The 24,454-nt window shown below is 35.6% G+C and overlaps 1 long non-coding RNA gene across 1 annotated transcript in view; it reads right to left on the bottom strand.

Moving 5' to 3' along the window:
• Positions 1-15,588: 15,588 nt before the first annotated feature.
• Positions 15,589-24,454, bottom strand: part of LOC112440858 (uncharacterized) — a 117,007-nt gene continuing 108,141 nt past the window's right edge. The window contains exon 4 of the long non-coding RNA XR_008619776.2: positions 15,589-19,493. This is a non-coding gene — a long non-coding RNA (uncharacterized LOC112440858). The remainder of the gene's footprint in view (positions 19,494-24,454) is intronic.

Raw genomic sequence — 24,454 nt, 5'->3', positions numbered from 1 at the left:
TCCAGGGACTGCAAGTCAGTTTCAGCTTTGCCATTAAGAGGTTTCTTAGTGTCAGTTAAACTTTGAGCCTTAATTATAATGGACAGTACATGTGGACAGTTAAACAACTACAGGGTGTCAAACAACCTGCTTGAAATGCCATTATGTGTAGCAGTACACCGAAGATTCTCAGTTATACATTACCTGTGGTGAATTAAGCAATGTTGTCATTGTGGGAGGGGGCATCACTTTGCTGCAAGGGCAAGTAAAGGTTGTGAAATTAATTAAGCATTTCATAACAAAGTTGGAGTGTTTATAATTGTAAACCTGGGGCAATGATGAACAACCCAGAAGAAGGAACAATACCACAAATTCCACTAATGAACATGAGGTTAAATTCTGAAAATCTGGAACTGTTCTACCCTACACTGTGTGGCCTTCCCCAGTGACAATCACTCTGTATTTTTCCTTCCTAATATAAATCGTAGTTGCCTGCTATTTCCTAGGATCCTTGTGAGACTACAGTAAGAAAAATTTTACAAAAGAAGCATCTTAAAATCTATAAATTTAAAAATAAAATGTAAGGTACTTACGATGGAAAAATAGAAACAATCTGTACATACAGAGTTAATAGTGAAAACAAACACAGCTCTTCCATTTCCCCTCAGCCTAAAAATAAAATAAAACAAATTTGTGGGCACAACAATACTCTGTCACATTTTGAGATATTAGTCAAGTTGTTTTTCTCTCATTAACAGCAGGAGTAATCTTTTTCCTGATGGATAATGCTGTGGTCATTGATTAAATATTTCAGTCTGTATATATTTCTCTTTCTGTCTCTAAGTCTCCAGTCTGCTCTCTGAATTCTCTCTCCAAATATATTGTACAAACCTGGAGGGCCTGACCATGTCTCAGGTTTCTTTGCAACTCCCATCACATCTAACAAAGTGGCTCCTTTGAGACTAAATGCTTAAAAAATTTTTTTTGTTAATGTTCTTAATGAATTGCCTAATTTGCATTAAGTGTTTATCAATAACAATGTATCACATTTTGTATGTACATTAAATATTTTAATCTTTACTAAATCCTGTGAGTTGATTTTTCAGTTTTATATTTAAGAGAGTCTGGATGCAGAGAAAGAAAGTAAATTGCCCTAGATTACACGGCTTCTAATTGAAAGTACCAGCCTTCCAACTTCTCTCTGTTGCTGCTTCTTGAGCCAAGGAAATCTTAAATATAGAGTTCCCATGGGAATAATGATTCCTTTTGATGAGGCTTTTCTGGGAGTCATTTCTTCTGCAGCCTGAGAAGCCTTCTGTTCAGTTTGAATGTCTTTCTTTAGAGAAGGGGACCCTCTCTTTTCTTATCATTGATGGAGTTCATTTTTTCGGTTTGATTTCAGCTGTAGCTGGGTTATCTCAAAAGGAATTATTCCAGAATTCAACATCTATTCTCTATTTTATTGGTTTTCCAACTTATCAAACTGCTGTGGGTTTTGTTTATTTGATGGTAGAATATGAAATTTTTTTTTCAAATACCATGTTACATAAAATGTGAACTTACAAAACACTGTAGCTCCTCAATTTGAAGTGGTGGAATGAAGGGTCATGAGTCCCACCCTCCAAACTTTAGAACTCAGGTCACTTTACCACTGGGTCCCAGCATTCTGCGAACTGCTCACCTGTGGGATTTGAAGGCTGATTTTTTTGTTCTGTGAAATGTAATTACAAAAACATTTAAGTTTTAACTCCTTTATACAAATCAGAGAGCAAAATGGAGCCACTCAGAAGTCCAAACAAGGGTTACTTTTCTCTTTTGGTAAGTATACTTCGGTATGCACTTTATTAAACATATTTTGCTTCTATTTAGGGCATGCTGTAGTACATGCAAAGAGTATCAATTCTGGTTCTAGATACAGTTTGGTTGAAATCTACTACTTAGTAAATTTATGATCTTGGAAAAGCCCTTTAATTATATTATTAGTTTTTTTCTATGTGAAAAATACTAGAACAATTCATCTATAAAATGCCCAGCACAGTTAGTGGCTGCACATAGAAGGTATGCATAGTGGTTGATCATGTTCTTTGTCCTAATAAATTGTGCAAGAGATAGAATGCTATTTAGAAAAATATACACATTACTCATCAAAAACAACTCTCAGCTTTATTAGCTTGGCATGATTTGTATTCACTAACTTCTTAATTCAGTCAACATTTCTGAATCCTGATTATAGGACATGTAGCAGAGAAACAATGTAAACCAAGGCAGAAGGAAATTGTACCCTCCTGAAGAAAACAGTCAAGTGAGAAGAAAAGGCCATGGATCAAATAATCACACAAATAAAGGTGAAATTACAACTGGGCCAGTGTTGTTGAGGTCAACAGAGATTGCTTGAGGAAATGACAGATCTGAAGAAGATGAGCAAAATTTAAATACTAAGGAGAAAAACAATTGTAGGTGGGATGAGATAAGACATGTTAAAGCAGGCGCAGAAGAAATAAAAATATAACGCTTCTAGGTAACAAGCACCTGAGCAGGCAATCCACTCAGGACAAAATAACAAGCAATGAAATTGTACATCAGGAAATAGTAGCATCATGTAAGCAAAGTGATAGAAGACTAGATTACATGAAGGCTGTTGCCTTAGGAAAGAATAAAATTAGTTATTAGTGCACAAGTATTTGAAATGTGTTGTTCTCTGGCTTAGTTTTAAAGGGGTAAGTGTGTAAAAATGAAAGGATACCTGTCAGACGGAACTAGAAGGGATACTTAATAAAGAGTCCTTGAGGATAGAATGGTGATGATTACTGACCTGGGGTTGTTGAACAGAATTAGATAAGGCAGTTGAAGAAGGAACATCCCTGGGAGCAAACACATCAGAACTGGGAGTTGACAGAACAAAAGTACATGGCTAACTGGCACTACATTTTTTAGGAAATGGAGTACTATTAAGGCATGATTGCATGAATTCAAAACAGATACAACTTACTATCTACCATATAATGTAATCCAGCTTGCCTTGCCAGGGGATTTGGCTATTGGTTGGATGTAAAGATTTTAAAAAAAAGGTTTTTAACTTTCTTTTGCTTAACTCTCTTGTGCATAGAATATGAATATTATCACAAAGAATATTATCATAAAATATAATATTTGTAAAAAGTTTAAATTAGGAGAAAGAAATAAGCAGATAATCCTCTAAGGTAGAATGTTGTCTTTTAAAATGTTAAAAGAACAAATAACATTGGTTTGTATTGTAATGTTAGCTTTTAACAATTTGAAATTATCTCTGCAAAATATACATACAAAAAAGATAAGGAGAAAACATTAACGAGAGTTGTCTTTCAGTGGATGAATACACACACAGATATCCATACATACAAATGTACATAATTTTTTAAAACATATCGATATATATAGATATATAGATAAACATATCGATATATATAGATATATAGATAAACATATCGATATATATAGATATATAGATAAACATATCTATATATATAGATGTATATAATTTTTAAAAACATTTTATATCTTAACTTTTTCTACAACTGGTAGGTAATACTTTTATAACTACATGAGTAGTTTTATAACTACAGTAGTAGTTTATAATACTTTTATAACTACATGAGTAATAAAAAACAAGAAAATATTAAGATTCTATTAAGGCATGTAGTTTTCTAGGAGAATGGAACAACATTCAGAAATCTGAAAGTATTTTGTTAAATTGACCTTGATGCAGGAAAAGACCATGGGTCCCTCTGCCTCCCATAAAGATTTTGGGGGATTACATCTCTCAGTGGGGAGATGAGGCAGGAAAATAGGGTCTGGAGGCAGGGAACATAAAGCAAATTCACTCTTCAACTATAACAAGAAATGTTCTCTCCATAGGGCATAAGCTGGAAATGACCGTATAACTTTACTTCATCCTCTCCTTTTATGTAGGGTGTACCCCAAGTAACCAATGGCCTCCTCTAGGGGATATTTAAACTCCCAGAAATTCTGTCACAAGGCCTTTTGAGCCTCTATGCTCAGGCCCACTCCCACGCTGTGGAGTGTACTTTCATTTTCAATAAATCCCTTCATTCCTTCCTTGCTTTGTTTGTGTGTTTTGTCTAATTCTTTGTTCAAAACGCCAAGAAGCTGGACCATCCTCCACGATTAATAATCTTACCAAAATTTAATTAGGTTACTACTTCGGTAAAAGCCAGACAGACATTCATGACAATTTCAAAAATTTTAAATTAGTTCAAAAAAGCAATGACACTTGTGAGGATACTAGCGGAATGCTGAATTCTTAGCTTATTCAATGAAAAAATGTTTTCAAATATCCCTAAAATTGTCTGAATATGTGTTAAGGCATTTGACAATATTTAAAATGTGGACAAAGACAATTGGCTTTCCACTTCTGCATTATGTCTTGTTGATAATCTTTATGTGTGAATACAGGCCAACATTTTCTAATTCACCTTTTCACTTGGACATCTGCTACACAAAACATATGGCTCTCTCTGAGAAAATCTGGAGTCCAGATTTTTGCAGGTAAGTTTAGGCTTAACTTTTGTTTTGCTAAAAACTTTGCTAAGATAAATGCTGTTTAATAAAATAATCTGAAAAATAAAGTCATTATTCATTCTCTCCTCTATTTTATGTCCCATCTTTACATAAATTTGATCACCAGGATTTGGTTTAGTTTCCTGCAGGAGTTCATTTGTTTGGGTTCCTGTAAAAATATTTTCACTGGATTAGGGTATAATGCTCCTGGCAGACAGAATTTTGGCTTCTGTGATTTTGCCCCCTGATGTCTTGCCTGTAGATAGGTTAAATTACATGGCAGAAAGAACTTTGCCAGTGGAATTAAGGTTATAGACCTTAAGACAGTGAGATTATCCAGGATTATCTGGAGAAAAAGTACTATTAAAGATACCAACATATGAAGCTTTCACTCTTCTTTCATAGTTTTCTTCTCATCAGAGTGTCTTCTATTTGCTGTTCAGTGTTGTGCAAGGTAAAGAACAAATAAAATGTTCAGTTAATAAGATATCTACAGTTGATTCTTCTATTTTGAAATTTGTCTTAAATAGAAAAAGTAGAGCCACAACTAGCCCTGTCATGAAATGACGCTGTGTACATACCACACCCTGACACTTCCCAAGACTGTTCCAGCCACCAGCAGGAGTGGAGGGCAGTAACAGACTGGGTGGGAGCATGGTGGGAGGGGCTGGACAGGCTGGGTGCCAGAAAGCAGGGCAGAAAAGAGGGAACTAAGACATCGCTTAAGGAACTGAGACATGGTGGGAGGCATCCCAGTCACGGGCTATGGCTCTAGGCTCCTAGTGCATGTTTCATTGTCCAGTTGGTCTTCACAAATAAAACACTTAGAAACTTACAAAATTCAAATGTCATGTTATTGCAGATTTCCACATGATGACCTCAGAGTTTTAAACCCCAAGTACGAGAATGTTCTGAGAGTGGGACTCAGAGCAACTGCTTTGGTCATATGCCCATGAATCTGACTCTGATAAGAACTGGCCTTAGCACACACATTTCCCTTCTTTTCATGATTATATTGTATATAAAATAATAATTAAGTAAACAAAGAATAAAATAGGAATAGCAAAGAGAATGGAAGGAGGGTCAATAATAGATTACAAATTACAAGTTTTATAATACCTAGTATTACTTAGTGCTTTCTGTGTGCCAGGTATTTCACAGTTGAAATGTCAGGTCACTAATTCAAGTAAATAGATAGATTAATAAACTTATTTTATGAATAAGAAACAGGAATTAAGGCTACTTAACACTTCCAAGGACATAGAAGTTATAGGTTGAATCTGATCAATTTAACACAGAGACTGACCTCTTAAACACGAATTATAATGGCTCTCAAGATGAAATAAGGTGGATAACAGAGTAATGAAACTAGCACATTTTTCCACATTTAGGAGGAGGGTAAATTGTAACAAATTTCTTAAAGGAAAATTTGGCTATAGCTAAAACTTAAACATTTCACATATATTTGCATCTTAAACACTATTTTTAGAAATTTATTATTTTAAAAAATCAAGGATGTCATTTCATTTTTCTGTGGCTGCATAATCACATCAAAATTTAGTGGCAACATGCAAGCATTTTGTTTTGTTTGGACTTGATGTACTTTTCTTTGTATTTTTGGAGTATGCGTTTTGTTGAGTTTTGGATCAGTGGATTTATAGTTTTCATCACATCTGAAAAAGGTTTGAAAAGTTGTTTCTTCAAACGTTTTTTCTGTCTTCCTCCAACCCCTCTTTGGAGAATCCAATTATATTTACATTAAGCTGCTTAAAGTTAGCTCCGAGCATACTGATGATATATTCATTTTTGTCTTTTTTTCTGTTCGTGTTGAATTTTGGGTAGTTTTAATGGCTATGTCACAAAACTCACTCATCTTTTTCTTTTTCATTATGCATTGACTTAATATGCTGTTATTGACTTCCAAGTTGTTTTTCAACTCAAACACTGTGGTTTTCATCCTTATAATTTCAATTTCGATCATTTTATCATGTGTTATGATGTGTCATTTCTGGATCTGTCTCAATGGATTGATTTTTTTTTCATTATAGATTATGCTTTCCTGCTTCATTGCCTGTCTGGTAATTTTTCATTGGATGTCAAACATTGGTATTTTACCTTGTTGGGAGCTAGATTTTTTTTTGTAATTCTATATTCTTGAGCCTTGTTCAGGATATGGTTACTTTCAAAACATTTTGACATTTTTTAATCTTACTATTAATGAAAATTAGGAGATATCTATCTCATCAGGTTTTATTCTACAGCTATCTTTTCTTCCCTACAGAGACAAAATGTCTCTGAATATTCTATCCAATATTTTGTGAATTATGAATTTTTCTACACTGGGGGGTAGATACTTGAACTACATTTGTTCCTGTGTGAACTCTAGATATTATTCCTTCTAATCATTCATGTGGTCCTCTCTCTAGCTGCAGATAATTTTCTCACATGTGCATGTTGATCCTTAATCAGCAGATGATTCTAGGGGAATCTCTTGCAGATTTCCAGCGTTCTCCCTGTGTGTAGCTCTCTACTCTGGATTTTGCCCAGCAAAACGCAGCTGTCATGATCTCCTTAGACTCCCAGATTCATCTTCTCAGTTCAAGGACGCTACTGGACTCCATCTGGTTTCTCTCTATGTCATATCCTGAAAATCTTTCTAGGATCTAAGTTAGAGTAATTATAAGACTCTTCTTGTTTGTTTCCTCTTTCTCAGGTATCATTTTGTAACATACAATGACTTCAAAATCATTGTTTTATATATATATAAAAAATATATACATACAACTAAATTTTTTCCAAGCACATGACTACATCTTGGCCCAAATTATTTCACTTTTTCGTTATTTGTGGATTAAGAATTCTGGAATAGCTCATCTAGACATTTTATCTTTTATCTACATGATGTTAGTGGGGATTGCTGAGCTGGAGATTCTAATTTCAACATGGTATCTCACTAACATGTGTGAATCCTTGATTTTCTTTGACCTATCTCTTCCTCCCTTCTTTCCTCTCTTCCTCTATCTGGCATCTCATATTTTCGTGCATCTTTGCATGGCTTGATTTTCTCACATCATGGTGGATTTGGGATTGTGGACGGCTTGCAAGGTAGCTCAGGCTCCAGGAGATCAAAGTGGAACCTGCAGAATTTCTTCTGACTAGACACAAAACACACAACAGCAAAATTAATTTCTGCCTTATTTTGTTTGTTACCAGTGAATTACAGAGCCTGCAAAAATTCAAGTGGATGAGATGACACAAGGACATGAATACTAAGAAATGTGTCCCATTGGGCTGTAGAAAATTATTTTACAGACTGATTATCACTGGTACAATAAGGGATACAACTACAAAAGTGTTTACTACTGTTTATATTAAGAGAAAACAGCAAAAAAGAAGGCAACCAGAGGAACCTGGCTGTTGTCTGAATTATGAGCTATTTACAAAATATTATTTTGCAATATTTCAATATGTTATTACAGATGTATATGTAGATTTAATATTTAAAATGTGGAGGATTGCTCATATACTCATCTCCAAATAAATGCTGGTAGAGTATCAAAACAGGGTTTGTTTATTTTTTTTTACATTTTTCTTTCGTTCACTTTGAACATTTCTATGTTGAGCATGTAGTAAAATAAAAAGATGTATTTGAAAGTCTGTTATTCTTCTATCATTCAAAAAGAACTGGTTAAAAGCCTCCAATTTACTACTTGCTTCATTTTGAAGAAATATTCCACAATTTAATACTTCTGTAAATTTTGCCTAATGCAATGCCTAGCACATTAATACTTGATAAATGTATGAACAAGGCAGCGATAAAAGAATACATCATATTTTCCTTTTCACTTGGTTTCCGGATATTCAGAAATAAATTTGCCTTTGATTACAGTAGGATTAGTCTAGGTAGTCAAAATATTCCCTCTCTCACAGGTCTTTTTAAAAATTTATTTTAAAGTTTAGTTTAATTATCTAATTCTATATTGAATTGAAATCTGTTTCAATTATATTTTTTAATTTTATGAATAAGAGGAAGGTAGACAGCTAGTTAATTTATAAAAAATTAAGAAATACCCTAAGCAAGATGTTTGATTTTATTTTGAAGACGATTAATTACTTAGAAAATCCAAGGTATACATAAAACAATTTAGATAATTCCAAACCAAATAGTCATTGTTTATAAAATGCTGTTGATTTCCTAATACAAGTCCCATAAGTAAATTTTTCGTTTGACCTTGAATTCAGTCCCATGCTTCTTAATTCTTTCAATTCCATTTTAGATTATGTATACATAAGAATAGCCTACATTTTGAGATCGTCATTCATTATGGTGATCACTCTCTCTTGTGCAATACATGATTTGAGGATCCTTCTAGAGTACATGCATAAACAATATTTTCATAATCTACAGAGGTATGATTTACAAGGGTTCAATATTATGGGATCTGTGGAGATCTATATTCAGTATACAAAGAGACTCACATATATGTACTCGAATTCAACATAAGTCCTAGAAAGAAATGACTGACAGTCTCCTTGTGCTGCTGAAACTTTGCTGTCAACATCAAAATAGAATTTATTGGTTCGAATGGCAATCACCAAAGGGGATCATAATCAATTATACAGATGAAAAATGAACTGTGTCAATCTTTTAGAAAAAAAAATATTTCTTTTTGAAGTGGGGCAGGAGAGACAGGGTGTCACTCTGTCAAACCAGGCTGGAGTGCAGGAGTGCAATCTTTGCTCACTGCAGCCTTGACTGCCTGTGCCCGAGCAACCTTCCTGCCTCAGCCCCCCAAGTAGCTGGGATGATAGGCATATGTCACCATGCCCAGCTAATTTTTCTATTTTTCGTAGAGACGGGGTTTTGCCGTGTTGCCCAGGCTGGTCTCGAACTCCTGGGCTCAAGCAATCCTCCTGCCTCAGCCTCCCAGAGTTCTGAGATTACAAGAGTGAGCCACCGTGCCCGGCCAATATTTTATTTTACGATTAGCTTGATGAGTACAAATATACCAACACAAACACACACACACACACACACACACACACTCTGTCTCTCTCTCTCTCTCTCTGTATCTCTCAAACTAATTTTTATGTTATTTATTTATTTATTGAAATGAAGTCTCACTCTGTTGCCCAGGCTGGAGTGCAGCGGCAGGATCTTGGCTCACTACAACCTTCGCCTCACAGGTTCAAGCGATTCTCCTGCCTCAGCCTCCCAAGTAGCTGGGATTACAGGAATGCACTACCACACCCCACACCCAGATAATAGTTGTAATTTTTTGGTAGAGACAGGGTTTCACCATGTCGGCCAGGCTGGTCTCGAACTCCTGACCTCAAGTGATTTGCCTGCTGTGGCCTCCCAAAGTGCTGAGATTACAGGCATGAGCCACCATGCCAGGCCCTCAAACTCATTTTAATTGGGTTTCAGTTATAAGTTTAGAAAGAATGACAAAACAAGTTATGTCGTATTTATATAAATCTCTGAGCACAGCTATAAACTGTATATAATTTCTAGTATAAATGTGTAAATGTCATTATTCCCTGTTCCACATCTATGATGTCATGGGAACTTGGGCAAGTCACAGAAACTTTTGTCTTGGTTTAACTTTTCCATAAAAAAGAAGCTTGGAGTAGACAAACTGTAGAATCCTTGTTGAATCAAAAATTCCAAAATTTCTAGAACTAATTGTTTTAAGTGATCCTGCCATTCCTCATTTTTAATGCAATGTATTGTTACTTGAAAGCTAAGTAATAGCAGTGTCAAGAGGATATATTGCCCACAACCCATCAAATAAAACTTAAATGAGGGTTTCTCTGTAGAATCACTGTAGGAATTAGGAAATAAAGAAGGTAAAACAGATATAGAGACCCATGTTTTCATATTCCCTATACTGTAGATCTTGGAAAAGCCCTAGTAATTAATTAACATTCTCTAACATGTACATGTGTGCTTATATGTGTGCATGTGTGTGTGTGTTTGTGGTGTGTGTGTGTGTGAGAGAGAGACAAAAAGTAAGGGGAGAGAATCTACTAAATGAAATAATATGTTGTAAAATTTTTTATTGATTTAATGATTATCTTCTTAAAAATTTTACTTTTCAGATGCAATGTTGGAATTAACATTTAGATAACAGTTCAGCCAATTGAAAATAAACATAAAATTACATGCATTACACATGACATGCAAGTGTTTCTCTCTGACTTTTGTATAGTAAAATGTTTTCTGTAACTTGCATTTCATCTGTCAGTTCTTACTTATGAATGTATTTTTTTTTGTATTGATGCCTTTCTTTACTTCTTTTTTTTACCTAGCAATAAGCTGCATGTTCACGTTTGATTGTCATTGAATACCCAACTAGTGTTCAAATGCCTGTTATATAGCCAGCAGAGCATACAATTATTAGAGTTTTTTGTCCCTTAATTGGCCAAAACTGCAACATCTGTCATTTTTGTGGGAATCAAATTTCAGCTTCAAAAGCAGCGTGAACAGTCTGGCACAGACACATCAGTATGACTTCTGTTTAATCTACTTGCTCACCCTCCCGCTCTTCCCTATCACCATCTCTCCTTCAAATCTCCCTTTCTTCACAAAGTTCCTTTTCACCTTATTGGACTCACTACTGAATCCTTTCTGGCTATTGATTCTGCAGAGTGTGCTGGCTTACCATTTCAAGGTCATTCATAATTGTGTCTAGAATTTTTGTATCCTTAAAGGTAAAATGCTCTGCTAAACATCACATTGGCATCCTGAGAACTAAAATTTAACCAGTAATAAGTGGATCATTTAAAAAGAGGTGACCATAGGAACAGCATAGAACATTTCTGGTGCCATGGGATTTTTTTCTATTTCAGCCTCTGAAGATTCATTCTTGGCTACTCCTTCTGGAATTGAATCTGCCCAAATAGATGAGGTCTGAGGTGAAATAAAAATGAAGGTAAGATATTACAGAAGCATGAACCTAAAATATCTTCCATGTTTGATAAAATCCCTTGAGAGAATTGTAATGTTAGTGCTATTTTTCTCCCCCTTTCTCTTATCAACTGGAAAGGCACTTTCACTTTCTGTTATTACAGTACCATACCCTCTAGTCACAATGACACAAATAACAAAAACAGCACCATGCCCTTTCTTTTGTCCCTATCCATTGACAAAGTTCACAAATAAGCATACTTCCTAACTAAAAGAAAGCAGGAAAAATTGCCTAGTTCTTCATTTCTGCTTCCTCTGACATTGCACAGCAGCATGAACAAAATTCACTATACTTTTTTTCTTTTCTTTTTTCTTTTTTCTTTTTTGAGATGGAGTTTCTCTCTGTCGCCCAGGCTGGAGTGCAGTGGCATGATCTTGGCTCACTGCAAGCTCCGCCTCCCGGGTTCACGCCATCCTCCTGCCTCAGCCTCCTGGGTAGCTGGGACTACAGGCGCCCACCACCACGCCCAGCTAATTTTTTTGTTTTTTTTAGTAGACATGGGGTTTCACCGTATTAGCCGGGATGCCCTCGGTCTCCTGACCTCATGATCCGCCTGCCTTGGCCTCCCAAAGTGCTGGGATTACAGGCGTGAGCCACCGCGCCCGGCAAAATTCACTGTACTTTCGAGCAAAATATAGTACAAAAATGTTACTCTTTAGTATTAGAGAATGAATAAAGTTTTCCCAAATAGACAGGGGATACAGCCAGGGAAACGCAAATAAAAGGTAATTTTGGATTAGTGTAAATAGATTCCCTCCCCCCAAATTATTCCCTTAATTTGACTTAAGGGTCAAGACAATTAATCTTTCTGAGATGTGATTTCCCTGTTTATGTACTGGAGATTCTAAATATAAAAATAAGGTAAAATAAGTAGAAGACTTTCTGCAATGTATATATGAAATTTAGTTGTTAAAGTGAAGTGGGGACAGGGAATTCAGTACATAAAATCAATGAATAAAAATAGTAAAAGAACTGGTAGAGTAATGGCATACTAACTTTTTCCATATCAGCTCATCATTGAGAATAACTGAAAAATCCAAAAAGTATCTCCTTGAAGACATCAGAGGTACACCAAAACATCCAGGGCTTGAAGAGCAAAAATCACAAAGAAAAGAAAAGAATTTTGAAACAGATTTTAATGATTCACTATTTTCCCCCACAAGGCTCTCATCATTTTGAAAGGGATAATTTCCGAGGGATAAAATCCAAGGAGAAAGTGGTGGCAATAGCTGATAAGCGGATATTAACTTTACACAATGCTGGGGGTCAGGAAAACAAAATTCGAGTTTCTGGGCCACCAACTCAGTGCAAACTAATATGTTAAAGTGAAACAAAGCACCTTGAAATGAGCCCAGGATTTGAAGGCACTTTTTAAAGTCCAGACATTTATTGGTTTCTAAGTGGTACTGAAACAACAAGCTTAACACCAAGAGAGTGATGGCTAATAGGCTAGGAAGCAGAGGAGAGCTTTCAGGAATTTTCTAGTGCCGAGTGGAAAAAAAAAATGTACATGAGAGCCGAGTATGTACTGGAAGTCTTGATAGCACAAACAACACACACACACACACACACACACACACACACACATGATCCTGCTGTGCTACAAATAAGAGTAAGAGTGGATTGGAAATAAACTAGTCATAACAAAATATCAAGTATGGAGTATAGCTGGGACCAAACTTAATCCCAAAGTGAAATAAATTAATCTGCACAACTAACTACATCTAACAACGTGATATAACAATATTTTTCAAGAGAAAGAGAACTGTATTTATAGTCTCAGTTTCTTTTCATTTAAAATGACCAATAATATATATATTTTTAAGTACTGGGATGACAGAAGATAAAATCAAAGTAATAAAAAGTGAGAAAAGTAAACAAGCAAACACATGGAATCTAACTAAGAAGTGATCTAAAAATTGTACTTATCAGAGAAAAAGAAAAAAAAAAGATGATGATATGGTTTGGATTTGTGTCCCCACCCAAATCTCATGTCAGATGGGAGGAGTGGACTGGTGGGAGGTGATTGGATCATAGGGGTAGATTTCTCCCTTGCTGTTCTCATGATAGTGAGTGAGTTCTCATGAGGACTGATGGTTTAAAAGTGTATGGCATTTTCTCCTCTCTCTCTCCTCCCATGGAGTAAGACATGCTTGCTTCCCCTTTGCCTTCCACCATGATTATAAGTTTACTGAGGCCTCCCAGCCGTGCTTCCTTACAGCCTGTGGAACTGTGAGTCAATTAAATCTCTTTTCTTCCTAAATCACCCAGTCTCAGCTATTTATAGCAATGTGAGAACAGACTTATACAGATGACATGAAGGATATTTTCATTTAATGTAGATACTCTAGAAGACTTACCCACAGATTAGACATAAAAGAAGAGGGGATCACTGAATCAGGAGAAAATATCCAGAAGAAAAATATTCAAATGTAGAGAATAAAGGTTGTAATGTACTTACAAGAGCCTAATATGTATATAAAAATGGTGAAAGTCTTTCATAAGTGTAACTGGAGACACAGAGGGGAGAAAAAAATACAAAGCAGAAACATTTTTAGAAGATCTAAAGGCCAAAAATTTTCTAGATCTGAAGAAAGTAGAAGAACCCAAATTTAAGGGGCTCTTCAAACTCAAGGTAAGATAAATACAAAGAAAGTCACTGCCAGAACCATCAGAGTAAAAGTAAAACCAGTGACAAAAGAAAACCATAAAGTCATCAAGTGGGGAGCAAAAGACACATTACCTTCAAATGAGCAAAGGTTATTCTGACAGCTGAATTCACAGCAAAAATGATGGGATTCTGGAGGTAATAAAATAACATCATCCAAGTCCTGAAAGAAAATAACGATCAGGCTAGAATTCTAAAACTAATAAAATGTATCCTTCAAAATTAAAATGTAGTAAAAAAAGTAATAGATTATATGTTAATCAGATATGAACCTGAAGAAAGAGATGCTTATTGAGGTCTCCTGGGGAACTAATTGTAATCTAGGATATATACAAAAGAATTAAAAGCTATTAAAATATCAATATATTAGGAAACATAAATGAGAATTTGCTGTATTGAATAGCAGTAACATCTTGTCAAGTTTAAAATACGAGTAGAGTAAAAATATATGAAAACAGTGATACAACATGTGAAAGGAGATAAAAGAAATAGCGTTCTAAGCTTCTTATGTCATCCCAAAATTGGTAAAGGTCATATTTTATGTCGGTGTCAAATAAAAAAGAAATGAAACTTATAGTCTGTTGGGTAACCAATAAGCATGGAACTGTATACACACACACACACACACACACACATATACATACATATATAAACAGACACACACACACCTCTAATAAGAAAACCAAGAATGATTCTTTTTGAAAAATCACTTAAGGAGAGAGAAAAAGGACATAGAATAGGCAAGACAAGTAGATTATGGATTTTAACTAAAATAAATTAGTAAATATATCAAATATAAATTTTAAAATATTCCAGTTTAGGGAAGATTTTTATTAGCATATATAGATAGAGAGATTATTATTATTATTTGAGACAGAATCTCACTCTGTTACCCAGACTGGAGTGCAGTGGTGCCATCCCGGCTCACTGCACCCTCTGCCTCCTGGGATCAAGTGATTCTCCTGCCTCAGCCTCCTGAGTAGCTGGGATTACAGGCACCCGCCATCACACCTGGCTAATTTTTGTATTTTTAGTAGAGGTGGGGTTTCACCATGTTGGCCGGGCTGATCTCAAACTCCTGACCCCAGGTGATCTGCCCAAATCAGCCTCCCAAAGTGCTGGGATTACAGGTGTGAGCCACCACACTTGGCTTTTATCAACTTACATTAAAACAAAGAATGTTGGTTACGTTTTTAAAACAGACATCTTAAAAAAGTAAGAATGGAGAAAATTAAAAAGTAGAAGTGTGAACAAGTCATACTACACATAAAATATCAAAAAATCTTATTAAAATATTTCAATATCAAACAAATTAAATGTTAAGACAAATTTATTATAAGACATTATGAGATATATTTCATAGAGATAAAAAGAACATTTCACTGAGTATAAATAGCAATTGTACTATAGCCCTGTAAACATACTGCTAAATATAAAAAGCAACACTTTATAGGATGAGGAGAAATAGAAAAATCAACAACAGCAAATGAGATTTAACACATTTTTCTCAGTAACTTAGAGAAAATATATTAAGAATTCAGTAAGGATATAGAAGATTTTTTTAAAAAGTAAAAGTTTTTATTGAATTGCCATTTATAAAACACTGTGCATAGCAATTTCTTTTCATATTCATGTGAAACATATCTCCAAATAATCCTAGAACATATATAGGTTCTAGAACCTAAATCTAATCTCATCAAATTTCAAAGAATAAAAAGCTTACAGATAATTGTCTGTCTCTACTCCTGAAAGCACATAGAAATGGGTAAGAAAATAACAAGAAATCCGTAATTATTAGGAAAGTTAACAACACATTTATAAACAATCCATGGACTAAAGAATCAATAACAATTAGAAATAGACAATATATTAATTGAAAGATAATGAAAAAATGTTATATCAATACCTATGCAATGCTACAAATCAAGTGTTTAGAGGAAAATTTACATCCATAAACAAATTTGTGAAAATGAATGGCTGAAAACTAATATATTGAGGAGTGTATTGATCTCAAAAACTAAAGGTATTAGAAAATATTAAATAACAAAGAAAATAACAAAACATACTAAATTGTACTCATGTAACCAAATACCACCTGTTCCCCACAAAACTATGGAAATAAGTATAAAAATAACAATAAACTATAATACAAATGCAAAATAAGTATCAACAAAGCCCAAAGTTGTTTTTTAAAAAAAGAATGAAATTAATAAACCAGTGGCAAATATGATAAGAAAGAGAAAGGCAGACATTAATATCAGGAAAGAAAAAAAGACAAAAGTATCACCATTATACATTTTTTAGGTATTAATCAGAAAGTTGTAGAATATTATGAAAAATTATTTTCAAATGAAATGAATTTTAAATGAAATGACAGTCTTTCTAGAAAACACCACAAAATCCATTCAAAAGAACTACAATGAAAATAGTTTTGTATTTATTAACTTAATTATACACTTAATAATAAATATTTACACACACTAAAAAAAATCTAGACACAGAAAACTGTATAATTGAGTTCCACTAATTATTTAAGGAAGGGATAACTAACACCAATTTACACAAACTCTTCTAAAATAAATAGGAAAAGGCTTTCCAGCTTATGAAGAAATATTTAAAGCTTACTCCTTGAAATGAGAAAAGAATATAAAGATGTTTAGTATCACTGTAATTAACACTGTACTGAAATACCTACAAAAAATAAAAAGCCACATAAATTGTATATATATGTATCATAACTTATACCTTCATAACCAGAAAAAAGTGGGTCAAAGCACAATTTAATAATATTCCTTGAATCCATCAAAAAACTGGAGTCACAGGGCAAACAACTAACCTCAAATTCAGAATGGGACAGATACCCGAATAGAAACAAACTATTTATTTACTTGGAACACAAGCTGCTGAATACCGTATAAACTGATAAAAATATAAGCTTTTTTTCTTAACAAAACTCACTCCAAATATAAAAACATAGGCTAAAAACTAAAGGCTGTAAAAGGAATATACCATACAAACACTAACTCCGAGAACAGATATAGTTATATTAGTATCAGAAAAAATAAATTTCAGAAAAAAAAATATGATCAGGGATAAAGAGAGTCATTACATACTGATAAAAGGGTTAATTTTTCAAAAAGATATAGTAATTCTAAACGTAAGTGTATCTAACAATAGAATTTCAAAACACACGTGACAAAAATGGATTTAGAAAGGCAAATTGATAAATTTATGGTTGGCAACTGCAATACCTTTCCTCAGTATTTGACAGAACAAATGAGTATTAGGCCAATAAGAATGTAGATGACCTGAATAAAACTGTCAACCAACTTGAGCTAATTCATATTTTTAGAACACTCTACTCAATAACAGCTGAACACACATTCTTTCCCAGTGCTCAAAGAGCATATACACGACATTCCACTAAAATTTTGATCTGCTCCCAGAAATAAGCCCGATAAACAAACTTTCCCAAGTCAACAATATATTACACAAAATAGTTTTCAGTAAACTAACGTCCTCACAAAACTCTGCCAGATACATGGAAAATTATTTCAAAAATAGAAATGGGCAAAAGAAGTGAGTAATATACAATAATTGAAACGGGAAAGTTTCCCTTGTCCCTCTCGCAGGACGTGCGATGGGAGCTCGCTTCTTCAGTGCCCCACTGCTCAGACCTCTAGGGGAGCATACAGAAGGGCAGGCTGTGGGGCTCCGACCCCATGGCAGTGTCTAGGTGTGAATATTTACAGCTGAAGCCCCAGTGGGCGCGTGTTACAGGGCGCTCTCTTAGTTTGCCATCTATAGGCGGCTTGTGTTAACCGGCTCAATTACAGCCCTTTCCTTATCACAAGCACAGAGGTACTTCTGTATCCCAGGGCTTTCGCTTTGGTGTACAGGAAGAATCGGATCATATGTGGGATGGGAGAATGAGTGCAAGGTTTTATTGAGTGCAAATAGCTCTCGGCAGAGAGGGGAGCCAGAAGGGAAATGGTTTTCACCTGGAGTCGGGCCGCTGGCGGCTCGGGCTCTCCTCCACTGCCCCGGCCCAACTTCGCGTTGTTCTGCTGGTCGATGGCTCGCTGGTGAGCAGGTGACTGCTGACATGCTCCTCTCCACATCCCCTTGCTTTTTCTTCTGCGGACGTGCTCCTCTGGATATCTCACCACCTCTGCGTCTGCCTGCTAGGATCTCGGGTTATTATAGGCCCAGGATGGGGGTGTGGTGAGCCAGGGTGGTCTTGGGAAATGTAACATTTGAGTGGGAAGGCAGGAGTGTCTGTCTTCACTTAGGTCTGTGGGGGTGGAGCCCTAGCCGGGGACCACACTCTCCTCTACCCAGCACTTCCCTTCCTCCCTTCGGCATTATTTAAAGTGCTTCCCAGCACTTTTGTATTATAATGCCTACGGATAGATAGCGCTATTTTTACTCAGACATAATTTTTAAAAATTAAGTCTCTACTGTAATCAGATCAACTAGGAAAGAAAATGTAAATAGAGTTTGATCAGGTTAGAGAGGAGGAAGCTCAAATATTGGAAATCTTGAGAAGAGGTTACGTCAATCAAAAGAGGGTTTTGGCCTCCATGTTTGCAATACGTTGAGAAATGAGTAAAAAGCTCATACTTTGGTGAAGTCAGACACAAAAGTTTGTAATAAGAAAGCAGGGGTTCTGGGGTAGGGGAGGGATAGCATTAGAAGAAATACCTCATGTAGATGACGAGTTGATGGGTGCAGCAAACCACCATGGCACGTGTATACCTATGTAACAAACCAGCACGTTTTGCACGTGTCCCAGAACTCAAAGTATAATCGAAAAAAAAAAGAAGAAGAAAGAAAAGAAAAAGTGAGAATGATTAACATAAAAGTCAGATCATGATTACCTCCAGGAGAAAGGAGAGGAGTGTGATTAGCAAGAGAAATAAAGTGGACTTAAAAAAAAGAAAGAAAGAAAGAAATCAGGTGGGAGAAATCAAGAATGAAGTCAGACATAACAGCTGCAAGCTAGATGGCTGGCAAAGTAACGGAGGCAGAAGAGGCTTCATGAAAAAGTGAAAAAGTTCATGTACTTGTATCAGCTATCGAGACCATTTCAGTCAGAAGAATTTCTGTAAATCTTATAAGAACAGATTCTTTCATTTTCATTTCAGTTCCAAAATGAAATCTTGAAATGTATAAACTTCTCGAAAATGATTCACAGAAACGTAATTATCCAGATACGGAGGTTTTATTCAGGGACATTCAGTTTTCTCTTTGCCAATCTCACTTCATCTTCATAAATGTATTTTGATGGTAGAATGATGGCTTTCTTCATAGCAAACCTAAAGAAGAGAGGTATTTTACCAAAAATAATATATATATAAAATGAACATGCTGTTTGTTTTATCAATAGAAATGGTTATACAAGTGAATATCTATTTACAATACTCAGCATAGCAAACACAAGAAAAGTAATTTACTCTTTATTCTATAAAATATTTTTATCTTATAATTATTTGCCTTGATAAGTTATATCATTTATTTTTGGTGTTCAAGGACACATTTACAAACTGGTAAGAAGAGTGGCTTATTTGGTTATAAATATTATAATAGTATTTTTACTTTCAGCAAGTCTTATTGTTAAATATTATAGAATTCTATAGCAAGCAAATGGAAAACAAAAAAAGGCAGGGGTTGCAATCCTAGTCTCTGATAAAACAGACTTTAAACCAACAAAGATCAAAAGAGACAAAGAAGGCCATTACATAATGCTAAAGGGATCAATTCAACAAGAAGAGCTAACTATCCTAAATATATATGCACCCAATACAGGAGCACCCAGATTCATAAAGCAAGTCCTTAGAGACCTACAAAGAGACTTAGACTCCCACACAATAATAATGGGAGACTTTAACACCCCACTGTCAACATTAGACAGATCAACGAGACAGAAAGTTAACAAGGATATCCAGGAATTGAACTCAGCTCCGCACCAAGGGGAACTAATAGACATCTACAGAACTCTCCACCCCAAATCAACAGAATATACATTCTTCTCAGCACCGCACCACAGTTTTTCCAAAATTGACCACATAGTTGGAAGTAAAGCACTCCTCAGCAAATTTAAAAGAACAGAAATTATAACAAATTGTCTCTCAGAGCACAGTGCAATCAAACTAGAACTCAGGATTAAGAAACTCACTCAAAACGGCTCAACTACATGGAAACTGAACAACCTGCTCCTGAATGACTACTGGGTACATAACGAAATGAAGACAGAAATAAAGATGTTCTTTGAAAGCAATGAGAACAAAGACACAACATACAAGAATCTCTGGGACGCATTCAAAGCAGTGTGTAGAGGGAAATTTATAGCACTAAATGCCCACAAGAGAAAGCAGGAAAAATCTAAAATTGACACCCTAACATCACAATTAAAAGAACTAGAGAAGCAAGAGCAAACACATTCAAAAGCTAGCAGAAGGCAAGAAATAACTAAGATCAGAGCAGAACTGAAGGAAATAGAGACACAAAAAAACCTTCAAAAAATCAATGAATCCAGGAGCTGGTTTTTTGAAAAGATCAACAAAATTGATAGACTGCTAATAAGACTAACAAAGAAAAAAAGAGAGAAGAATCAAATAGATGCAATAAAAAATGATAAAGGGGATATCACCACCGATCCCTCAGAAATATAAACTACCATCAGAGAATACTATAAACACCTCTATGCAAATAAACTAGAAAATCTAGAAGAAATGGATAAATTTCTGGACACATACACCCTCCCAAGAATAAACCAGGAAGAAGTTGAATCTCTGAATAGACCAATAACAGGCTCTGAAATAGAGACAATAAATAATAGCTTACCAACCAAAAAAAGTCCAGGACCAGATGGATTCACAGCCGAATTCTACCAGAGGTACAAGGAGGAGCTGGTACCATTCCTTCTGAAACTATTCCAATCAATAGAAAAAGAGGGAATCCTCCCTAACTCATTTTATGAGGCCAGCATCATCCTGATACCAAAGCCTGGTGGAGACCCAACAACAAAAAAGAGAATTTTAGACCAATATCCCTGATGAACATCGATGCAAAAATCCTCAATAAAATACTGGCAAACCAAATCCAGCAGCACATCAAAAAGCTTATCCACCATGATCAGTGGGCTTCATCCCTGGGATGCAAGGCAGGTTCAAGATACACAAATCAATAAACATAATCCAACATATAAACAGAACCAATGACAAAAACCACATGATTATCTCAATAGATGCAGAAAAGGCCTTTGACAAAATTCAACAGCCCTTCATGCTGAAAACTCGCAATAAATTAAGTATTGATGGGATGTATCTCAAAATAATAAGAGTTATCTATGACAAACCCACAGCCAATATCATACTGAATGGGCAAAAACTGGAAGCATTCCCTTTGAAAACTGGCACAAGACAGGGATGCCCTCTCTCACCACTCCTATTCAACATAGTGTTGGAAGCTCTGGCCAGGGCAATCAAGCAGGAGAAGGGAATAAAGGGTATTCAATTAGGAAAAGAGGAAGTCAAATTGTCCCTGTTTGCAGACGACATGATTATATATCTAGAAAACCCCATAGTCTCAGCCCAAAATCTCCTTAAGCTGATAGGCAACTTCAGCAAAGTCTCAAGATACAAAATCAATGTGCAAAAATCACAAGCATTCTTATACACCAATAACAGGCAAACAGAGAGCCAAATAATGAGTGAACTCCCATTCACAATTGCTTCAAAGAGAATAAAATACCTAGGAATCCAACTTACAAGGGACGTGAAGGAACTCTTCAAGGAGAACTACAAACCACTGCTCAATGAAATAAAAGAGGATACAAACAAATGGAAGAACATTCCATGCTCATGGGTAGGAAGAATCAATATTGTGAAAATGGCCATACTGCCCAAGGTAATTTACAGATTCAATGCCATCCCCATCAAGCTACCAATGACTTTCTTCAAAGAATTGGAAAAAGCTACTCTAAAGTTCATATGGAACCAAAAAAGAGCCCGCATTGCCAAGTCAATCCTAAGCCAAAAGAACAAAGCTGGAGGCATCACACTACCTGACTTCAAACTATACTACAAGGCTACAGTAACCAAAACAGCATGGTACTGGTACCAAAACAGAGATATAGACCAATGGAACAGAACAGAGCCCTCAGAAATAATGCCGCATATCTACAACTATCTGATCTTTGACAAACCTGACAAAAACAAGAAATGGAGAAAGGATTCCCTATTTAATAAATGGTGCTGGGAAAACTGGCTAGCCATAGGTAGAAAGCTGAAACTGGATCCCTTCCTTACACCTTATACAAAAATTAATTCAAGGTGGATTAAAGACTTACATGTTAGACCTAAAACCCTAAAAACCCTAGAAGAAAACCTAGGCAATACCATTCAGGACATAGGTATGGGCAAGGACTTCATGTCTAAAACACCAAAAGCAATGGCAACAAAAGCCAAAATTGACAAATGGGATCTAAATAAACTAAAGAGCTTCTGCACAGCAAAAGAAACTACCATCAGAGTGAACAGGCAACCTACAGAATGGGAGAAAAATTTTGCAATCTACTCATCTGACAAAGGACTAATATCCAGAATCTACAATGAACTCAAACAAATTTACAAGAGATAAACAAACAACCCCATCAACAAGTGGGCGAAGGATATGAACAGACACTTCTCAAAAGAAGACATTTATGCAGCCAAAAGACATATGAAAAAATGCTCATCATCACTGGCCATCAGAGAAATGGAAATCAAAACCACAATGAGATACCATCTCACACCAGTTAGAATGGTGATCATTAAAAAGTCAGGAAACAACAGGTGCTAGAGAGGATGTGGAGAAATAGGAACACTTTTACACTGTTGGTGGGACTGTAAACTAGTTCAACCATTGTGGAAGACAGTGTGGCGATTCCTCAAGGATCTAGAACTAGAAATACCATTTGACCCAGCCATCCCGTTACTGGGTATATACCCAAAGGATTATAAATCATGCTGCTATAAAGACACATGCACACGTATGTGTATTGCAGCACTATTCACAAAAGCAAAGACTTGAAACCAACCCAAATGTCCAACAATGACAGACTGGATTAAGAAAATGTGGCACATATACACCATGGAAAACTATGCAGCCATAAAAAATGATGAGCTCATGTCCTTTGTAGGGACGTGGATGAAGCTGGAAACCATCATTCTCAGCAAACTATCACAAGGACAAAAAACCAAACACCACATATTCTCACTCATAGAAGGGAATTGAACAATGAGAACATATGGATGCAGGAAGGGGAACATCACACACTGGGGCCTGTTATGGGGTGGGGGGAAGGGGGTGGGATAGCATTTGGAGATATAACTAATGTTAAATGACGAGTTACTGGGTGCAGCACATCAACATGGCACATGTGTACATATGTAACTAAACTGCACGTTGTGCACATGTACCCTAAAACTTAAAGTATAAAAAAAAAGAATTCTATAGCATTGTGAAGGGGATAAATTTCAGGCATTAGAAGGACTGTCAAAATATTTCTTCTCTGCTAATTTATATCCATCTAGAAAACCGTTGAGCAATGAGCCCTGATTCTGTTTCTAGACAGTTATTTCTTGCTTTCTCTCTTGCTTCACAGTAAGAACTCTGGCTCCAGCAACATCATACATTTAGATATTTGCTCAATCGTATTATACTTCATGAAAAGTTTCAGAATTATTTTATACATACATCTATAATAACAAATCAGCTGGACTTCCATTTGTACTTAAGATGTAAAAAGCTTTAAATAATGTTGCTTTTACAGTAACAATGAGAAAAAGTCAGATTATAACTTTCTTTGAACCCATCAGAAAACTGAAGGCATGAGGCAACCAAGGAACATGAATTCCAAGCAGAGAAAAGTATAAGGAGAGTCAGGGCACACAGATTGTATCTCCTGTGGTAGCACATTGGAGGAAGAGGCACAGGCCACCATTTAAGTGAATATAAATAAATCAGGTAAATTTTAATGAATGGCCAAAGCCCAAATATAGGATAGCATGTCGTTTTTGAATAGTTTGGGGCCACAGACCTAAGTGAAAATGATACTCTTTTAGCTTTTTCCTACATACCTTCACTGGGTGCTTACAAAAACCAAACAAACAAGCAAGCAAACAAACAAACAACAAAAAAAGAAAAGAACAGAAGAGAGAGAGAGAAAGAGAGAGATTGGAAGAAGGAGAGAAGACTGAAAAAAAGCTCTATCAGTAATGACGATATTTAGTAC

Source organism: Pan paniscus, chromosome 11 (genome assembly GCF_029289425.2).
Source record: "Pan paniscus chromosome 11, NHGRI_mPanPan1-v2.0_pri, whole genome shotgun sequence".
NCBI classification, from domain to species: domain Eukaryota; kingdom Metazoa; phylum Chordata; class Mammalia; order Primates; family Hominidae; genus Pan; species Pan paniscus.
The sequence above is the reverse complement of the archived record's forward strand: the minus strand, read 5'-3'. Positions and strand labels throughout refer to the sequence as shown.